At 43.4% G+C, this 9,107-nt stretch overlaps 1 pseudogene; it reads right to left on the bottom strand.

Annotated features, from left to right (window-relative positions):
* Window positions 1-7,196: 7,196 nt before the first annotated feature.
* On the bottom strand, window positions 7,197-8,213 carry LOC119320547 (annotated as a pseudogene).
* Between the last annotated feature and the right edge of the window lie 894 nt (window positions 8,214-9,107).

Here is a 9,107-nt window from a genome sequence, read left to right as displayed (position 1 = left end):
CCCCATCAGTGCGGGTGGTCAAAGCTCATGATGGCGAGGATTGAAAAAGCTTGTGCATGGTGGTCGATGGTGCCAGGGATTCAGCACGCGCGCAAGTTTTTGCTACGGGCTGAGATAAGAATGGAGCAGTAAAGAAACGGAGGAGGAAGAAAGATCCCACCTCGCGAAGAGATAAGGATGAATCGTGTGTGGTGGGAAGTGGGCCACGTGACCCAGCCAGCTGTAGCCAAAACGAAAACGAGTCGTACGATTTTGCTTTAATCAACGACGCGCGTGCAACCGGCGGAACGATTCGGCCGGCGCGCCGGGTCTAAACGTTTCCCGGATTTTCTCAGATTTGGAAATTACGATTCAAAGCGAACACCGGGCACTGAGTCGATGAATGTTTAAGAGCATAGTTAATAATAGAGAAAAGTCTAAAATAAACCTTGAATTCATATTCTAAGTCTGAATCAAACCCTTAACTCGACATCCCTGAAATTGACACCTATCTTTTCTAATCCCGGCTTATCCCGGCTTTTTTCTGCTAAAAACTCGTTTGGGCTTCAAGATGGCTTATGTGGCACACTTATGACGGGAAATCCAGCGTCCTTCCTTCTTCCTGTGTTGGAGCGTTGGTCACCTTAGGGAGATAATTATCGTGTTTTTTAGAAAAAATTCATTGAATTGTTGTCATGTTTTCCTATTACAGGAATTTCCGTCTCTTAGTGCGCCTTATTATTTCGGAAATAACCAATCTCGAATACAAAATTAATCAGGTGTCATCATGAAAATAAGGATAATTCTATGAAAATTTTAGATCCCAAATTTAAGGTCAAAAAACATATGTAACCGTAAGTCAGTAAAATTAATGATTATGTTAATATATGCACCCATAGAAACCAATCTGGGCTTACACGTAGTATAACCAATCTGGGCTTACTCGTAGTATATATATTCCATACTTGGAAGAATCTTGCGAACCCATGCTCCAAGAAAATATATAGTTCAGCACTCATTTATTCATCATGAGTATAGTAGATTAAAAAGAAAGATACTTGCCATTTATAAGTTATAAGCGCATTTTGGAATTGACCATATATACATGCAGATTGGACAGCAACAGGCGCACGCTTCACGCAAGTTTAGTAATAGCACATTGACCGATGTGCATGGATGATCTGTACTTCACATTAGGAGACATCAGATATAACATTTGGAGACACAGGATGTGGCCGGCACCTGGTGGCGTACAGGAGGATGTTATTGGCGCAGTTGATCAAGGTTGCCTATTCACATGTGCCTTAATTCTCATTGCTTCTGCTTTCATGTTCCGAGGAATAACTGAGGCATATATCAATCCTGAGAGTTGATGGGACATAAGTATGGCTTTCCTCAGGAGAACATGATAGGAAATTGTACTTTTTTTTTGAGACGGGACGCTGAACTTGTTTTTATCAGGACAGATTATAGATCGAGTCACGTGTGGGTGACTTATTTCAAGAAAGGAAACGTGCTTCCGTGAGAACATGCATGATAGGACGATGTACATCTTTTTTTTAGACGGCACGCTGTACATTGTTTTGTTTATGGGACGCTCTTCATCTTTTTTTAGTCGTTTATCTTTCCTTTTGACAGATTAGATCTAGTCACGCGTGGGTGGTTCTTTTCAACAAAGGAAATGTTCTTCTGGGAGAACATAGAAGATAGGACGCTGTACAACTTTTTTTACTGGCGTTGTACACTCTATTTTACGGGTGTTGTACATGTTTTTTTTAGTCGTGCATATTTTCTTTTGATAGATTGGATCGAGTCACATGTATGCCTCTTATTTTGTTTACGGGCGACCATCAATAGGATGTCTCTTTTCTAGTTGTGTCACGCTGCACATTGTTTTGCTTACGCATGATCATGTATAGGAGTCCACCTATATTCACAAAAAAAAAATTATAGGAGTCCACCAAGATTTTACTCGGCCAAATATTTTATTCGTGCACCTGGCTTTTGCGGGCTGTTAGCAGCATCGTGGAGTTTTCCCCCTTTTTACGTTGGATTGGACTCTTTATGGTTGGATGCTTCTTTTTTTTAGGAAACTGATGGATGTTTTTTTTTCCTTTTGTTTCACAATAAGGTTGGACGTGCCATATGTCTTTTTTATGCGACGTCGAGACCATCTATGTTACGTGTGTTTTCCTTTTATCCTGAACGTATATTCTACAATCCAACGGTGTAATTAATTTTAATGATGTGGATTAATGAGAGTACTTGAAAGGTGCCTCCAATTAGTAAATATAAGATAAGATAAGATATAAGATATAAGATATAAGATAAGATATAAGATATCTAACCCCATCACGGGTTGTGACATGTATATAACTAGTTTTTTTAGGGGATATATCTAGTTATATTAATCTTCATACATACTGCAGGTGCAGAAGGCAACATGTAAGCAGAAGCAAGTATGACTAACTTGCTAGTGAGCCAGACAAGGCAGCTCACTAATTAAAGATATAATAGTACTCTCTCCTTCTAGATTTATTAGCCCCCTCGTAGGTCAAATATAGACCATCTATTTAAATAACAAAAGATAAACTAAAATGCTATAAAATGTACATTGCTGGATTGTACTCGAAACAGGTTTCCGATGATATAGTTTTTGTGAGATATAGTTTACATTTTGTTAAATAAATCTATGGTAAAAAATTAGCCCAAAATAAGAGGGTGCTAATAAAACTGGAGCACGCGGGTGCAGTAGCGCAGTGCTTCACCCAAAGTCAAGCTTCCTCCTCCGACCTTACTGTTTTCCATGTGAGTGACTCACACTCTTTCTCTCAGCTTGCCTTCCTTCCCCTGGATTTACTTTTCCCGCCGCTCCCTGCTCCCAAATGAGGCATGAAGATGTGTAGGAATTGATCCCGGGCACCAGTGATCCCGGATGAACAGTAAAATCCGAAAAAATAGTAAAAAAATTTAAAAAAATCTGAACTTTTTTGTCAAGAAACTTTGATGTTTTTTCTACATGCGTGGCAATTTTCGTGATGAAATGACATTTGTGGAGGTGTCAGCAAAAAAACAAAATCATGCTCCAAAAAAACTGTTTTTGGAAGCATTTTGGAGCATCGATTTTGTTTTTTTTGCTGAGACCTGCGTGAATGTCATTTTGTCATGAAAATTTGTACGCATGTGAAAAATATATCAATGTTTGATGCCAAAAAAATTCATATTTTTTTGAACTTTTTAAATATTTTTTTGTTTGTACTGTAGCAAAGGGTGCCTGTGAGCTCGAGCTCACAATAGCACTTTCGTGTACTACGTATATTTTCACAGCAGATGGAGATGGACTCCTGCTTCTTTCAGCTGGAAGCTACCTAGATACATGTCTTCGCTTTTCGTGCCACCTAGTTTCATTTTCCCTTTGTCGACTCATCCTCTCACTGGGTTGGGTTCTACCTCTGAGATGATGATTACGCTTTCGAACATGTTAGTAGTAAGGCTTTGTTGGTGGGCAGAAGTTTGTACTGATAGATGGTGCTTCGCTTCTTCCTCCCAGCTTCTCCAGCATCCAGATTGTCTTGTTCATTTATGGTGCTGTGCTTACTCTGTATTGAACTGAACGTTCTCTGTTCGAATATTCAAGGTAAAGCTTGTTAAAAGACAATTTATTGGAGAAATATTGAACTGTTTCCATGATATTAGTTTGTACGAAATGAAGTGGATGCCCACTTCATTTAATTGGGATACCTTTGTGTGGACAACAACAAAGGAATGCTGCGTGGAGATGTCTACCACATACATGTCACAAGAAATGGAGATGGACTGCCGCTTCTCACAGCAGCAAGATGATTAGATCCAGCTACACTTCTAGGCTTCTTATGTCACCAAATTTAATCTGCCCTTGGTGAGCATTCAGTTCATTATCTCACAGAGTTGTGTTCTGTTCAGTTGCCTCTCTTAGATGATGATCATGGTTTGATTATGCTTGTAATAAATATGGCTTGGTGCTAGGCAGAAGTTTGCACTGATAGAAGGTGCCCCTTCCAGCTTGTCCGGCCTCTGAATCGTCTTTCATTTATGTTTTCGTTTTTGTAGAAATTGTAGCAGACTGTTGGCATGCCATCCAGTGTGCTTGCGTAGATTCTAGTAGTTGTTGCCAAACACGCCTCTGCCAGTTTCTGCTCGAGTTAGTCTTACCACTCCTTATCTGATCGACATGGCTGTTGCTGATGCGAGGACTTTTCCTGGTCTTCGGGGAATAAATGTATCTCAATTATGTTATCTGGAGTAACTTGACGACAACAATGTGACATGTGTGTCTCACAAGCCACATATGTCACAATAGATGGAGATGTCGCAGCTGAAATATCGAGATACAGCTTTGCACGTCTCGTGTCAATGGAAATTTTCTTCTCCTTTGTCAATCTGGTTCATCATCTCACTGCGTATTTCTCCACCTCTCTGACATGATTATGACACTTTAATCATGTCTGTAACAAGGCTTGGTGGTGCCCAGGTGTCTGCGCTCAAAGATATCATGCCTTGCTCCCTCCTACGGGCTCATTCAGCGACCTAATTATCTTTGTTTTGAATTACTTTGGTGTGCTTATCTGCTATGTGTACCGTGCTGGTCAATCGGTTCCGACTTCCTACTTTGTATTGAACTGAATGGCCCATGTTCAGTCGAAATTCGTAATGAAACTTCTCTAAAAGACAACTGATCTTCTTTCTTAAAATAGGATCTCGCCCCGCTTTATAAATAAAGCAACCACCACATCTTCTTTAAAAGTCAACTGGTAATTGTTGTAATTCACTAAGTTCCACATCTTCTCGCCCCGTGTTTTTTCCTATTGGATTCTTTTGCTAGTAGTTGGTGATGTTATTTGCAACAACATGGTGAGAACAACAATGATATACTGCAGCAGAAGCCCCTCACATTTATGTCAACAGATGGGGATGGGTTACTAGCTAGTACTGTTTCTCCCAGCTGGAAGATGAAGCTACCGTTGATTTTCTTTGTTCTATCTTTATCCCATAGAACTTTTTCTCCTGTTTTTTCTATCTGATTAGTTGTCTCATTGAGTTGCATGGAGCCTGTCTGAGATGGTGATCACAATTCAGTTACGTTTGTACTAGTTATGTCTTGCTGCGCGTGCCAAAGCTTGCATGGATTAATTAACTGTTCCTAGTCTGTATCAAACTGAATCTACATATTTGAAGATTCATAATTGAACTCGTTAAATGTCGGTTTGTCATGGGTAAGCTCTTAGCTGTGGTTTGTGGCAGCACGGCGGAGAGCATGGTAGTATGGAATGAAGGGAGGTTCGAGAATAAGACGTGTTGATGGGAAGCATGTGGATGAGATTTTCTGGGAGGAGATAAGGCTGGAGGGAACACTAGTCTTTTTTCTGGGAAATAGGGATTTTATTCCAAGATTATAGAATTACAGTCAAGAACCTGCTAATTTCGGTCGATCCCATTGCTCCCACATGGTGTGGTCAATCAGCGCCGTGGCAGGTTTTCTGCTACATAAAAATAAACAATGGATGTTGTACTACAAGAACCTGCTAATAGTCAAGCTGAGAATGGCGAGACTTGGTGTTCATATGCAATGGATATAATATTGCTCAATAAACTGATTACATCAGCTCATAACTAGCACCCAAATATATTGTACCATTGCCAAAACATAGCTTACGAGCTTCATCAGAGAACCACCTACATGTAAGTGTTAAGCTGTCCTAATTAATGCGACATAAACTTCAAAGGTGGGCAACACAACTTCAACAACCACTGCGACAAAGTACATCGACATGGACCTGTCCTGCTTCTCTAGGTATTTAAGACCTTCATGTGATCTCTGCTCAGCCAGGACGGTAATTTTCATAAATGGCAGTAAAGCAATGACTCAAGTCCAACCACTCTAGTGCACAGCGCCCGTGCACATGGCAAAGAAGGTAAGAAAGCAATATGATTCTTATAAATAAATAGTAGTAAAACAATGGAACAACCAGAGCTCCATATAGACGAGTGGTATTACCATACATTTCTCCAAAGACATGTCCCAACAGATTCGCCAAAGAACTAGCCTAGTTCTGCTAGTCCAGACACACGGAAAATATGTAGGTAGGAATTACGAAGGAGCTAGATAGTGGCCTGGTTAGGAGTTGAGAAAAGAAGAAAAGAAATTTTGAATCTAGAGGCATTTGGGAGTAGGAGGCATCAAGTAAAGGAGGATCAGTCATGCATGAGAACGGCTGCGTAGGCTCCACGATCTTCCGAAATGCTCCAACACCAAATTTTCAGGCAAAGGCGGCCCAAACTATCATAGATCAGCACCAGGCACATGTGCATCTCTCACGTCCGTGTTGGCCGACTCAATGTTTAAGAGGTGGATCAAATCAAGCGCGACAACGTTCAGGAAGTCAGGCACAATGTCAGGCTCTAGTAAATCCATTAGGGCCTGGGGCTTTGTCACTTGGGAGGAAAAATATGGCCTCACTGACCTCCACCGTGAAAGGCATTCATAAGTCCGCAAGGTCGCGAGCCAAAGTGGGTAAAGTTCTAGTTGAGGTTCTTAGCACGGGGCGCTCCACTTTTGATGGCTTTGCCAATGTATTCTTGTATGATCGTCTTCTTACCGTCATGTCTTCTGGCCCATCCATTGTTATGTTTGAGCCAATGAGTAATTTTTTTCCTTCGTCTATGATTAACATGATGGTGGAAGAAAGGAGTGTTGGCGCCACCCTTTTTGAGCAAAGTAGCCATAGAGCTTTGTCTATTTCTTGCTCTCTCTAGAATAGCAAGGGCCACATTCTTTGTTTTGATCTTCCTCTGAAGATCTCTTTCCTCAATACCCAAAGTTCTACTTTTTTTGGCCAAATCCAATCTAAGGTTGATCTCAAGGACTGAGGGAAAGAAACGAATCGTACGGCTGGGTTAAGCAGGCGACTGATCCTGGGCTAGGATGTGACGACCGACGAAAAGATCTGGTAGCACCAATGTATTTTTTGGGAACAAAACAAAGTAGCAGTTTTACTGGAACAAGCACCCCGTAATTCTTACTAATTAATTCGTAACTCACAATTAAAATTGTGGTGAATCATCAGACCTTACTTCCTCATGATTAAATCTAGAGAAAGATGAAATTAGTAGGCATAACTAGCTAGCTACCATGCATCACCAATTCACCTGGTGCATCAACCCGAGCCCGCTTGGTCCCATTACGACTGGCGAGGGAGGTCTTGACAGGCGCCACGCACATCCTGATCAGCTGCCAGCATATGTGCGGGGGTGCTGAGGAACTCAATGCAAGATTTCTTCAGCCCATGGCAGCGGTGCTGCTCCGCGATCGCTAGAATGGTCGCCGCCGTGAACACATCAATATGCGCGCACAGCTTTTCCTCGCAAATCAGCTTGAGCCGCCCAAAGTCGTACCTGTCAGCCGCGACAAGTACATGCTGGAACATGGTGCCTTAGTCCTCTTCATCCTCTGTCTCCGGCAAGGAGTCGGTGTACACGAAAGAGAGCAGCGCCTTGAACACCCGCGCCTCCATGTCGGCAACACGCACGATGCTGCCGCTGCCACCCTTCTTCATTGCACCGAAGAGCTCTGCATTGAAGACCGGTGACCGGGCGGCGAGAACGCACCGATGCGCGGAGAAAGTGTCGCCGCCGACCTCAAACACCACATCGGCGCCCTTCTCGCTCCTGAGTAAGTCGGCAAGGTGCTGGATCAGGTTGGATTGTGGCACGGCGGTGACAAACGGGTTGCGGACGGTGGGTGCGTCCTCGGTGCGGATCTCGTTGATGACGACCACGTCACACCTGACTGTGAAAGCGTCGTTGGTCAGGTGCTCTGATCTCTCCAGGTCTTCCCTCTTGACGAACTTTGTATACCCCCAATTGTTTCCTGGTGTGAAACTCCACACAGGATCGGCCGGTGTGATCGGCCGTTTCCTAGTAAGGAGGCTGGCGAAATTAACACAGAGCTGCACCTTGACTTCATCGAGTAGGAGGTAAAAGGATACGTGATCCGCGGCGTCGGAGTTGATGCCGTTGGGGTAATAATTGATGAACCAGCGATGGCCGCCCACGGTGAACTTGCCGGATTTGATGGCCTCCCCGGTGGGAGTCCCCTTGGTGTGCGAGTAACCATCGATTTTTAGTATGTGGCAGCCGCTCGCCGTGTCCGCGACGATGGTGGAGGCGGACATTGATGGATCGCCGGCGGACGACATGTCGACAAATCTACTCCGGGTCTTGGGAAACTTGTCTCGCCGGCAAAAGGCAGATCACCGGCGTCTCATATAGTACGTACTCGTACGTACGTTAGTCCAGGCCGGTCGTGGTTTTGTTGGGCCTTTGAACGAATAAGAACCACATACGTATTGTTGTCCGGTTTGGTTTCTGAAAAGAATCCGGCGTTTATCCCGCGTAATTTTTGTATCCCGTCCAATTTTTGCCGGACATACGTCCGATCCTTCCTTCCCGTCGCACCAGCCTCTACCTTGTTCGTTTTGGAGGGATGCACCCAGCCGTTAGATAGGATTTCGGAGCGTAACCAGCCCGAGCTATCTACTTTCCCTGTTTCTACATATAAGCCTTTTTTAGAGGATTTCAATATGGACTAGATACAGATATATAGACATACAGATACAAGACGCGTTGATGATTTCTGGTCCTAGGGGGAAGAACCTCGGGGTAACTTTTCGGTCGGGTCTGCATACCGAATGTTAGTTCGAACAAAACATGATAGGGAAGGATGGCTGGATGAGGCAGAAACAACATCAACCAGTGAGGGACAAAGCAAAGAATGGAAGGCAATCTGGAAGGTTGCAGTGCCGAGCAAGATAAAGGTCTTTTTGTGGCGCCTCGCTCGTAACTCGATACCGTCGGGAGACGTTTTACACAGGAGGAATATGTCAACGACGAAGGTATGTGGCTTGTGTGGGACGACTGATTCTTGGAGACACGCGCTGCTCAACTGTCCAATGGCGAGATGCACTTGGGTGTTATCATCGGAGGAGATACTGGACCAATTGAGCTCCCACCATCAAGAGTGCCCAAAGTTATGGTTATTTGCTTTGTTGAGAGCTCTAAAAACCGATGAGTTTATCAGGTTTTCGGTTTCA

Source organism: Triticum dicoccoides, chromosome 6B (genome assembly GCF_002162155.2).
Source record: "Triticum dicoccoides isolate Atlit2015 ecotype Zavitan chromosome 6B, WEW_v2.0, whole genome shotgun sequence".
Classification (NCBI taxonomy): Eukaryota; Viridiplantae; Streptophyta; class Magnoliopsida; order Poales; family Poaceae; genus Triticum; species Triticum dicoccoides.
Note: the sequence above shows the minus strand (reverse complement) of the source record. Positions and strands in the feature narration are given on the sequence as shown.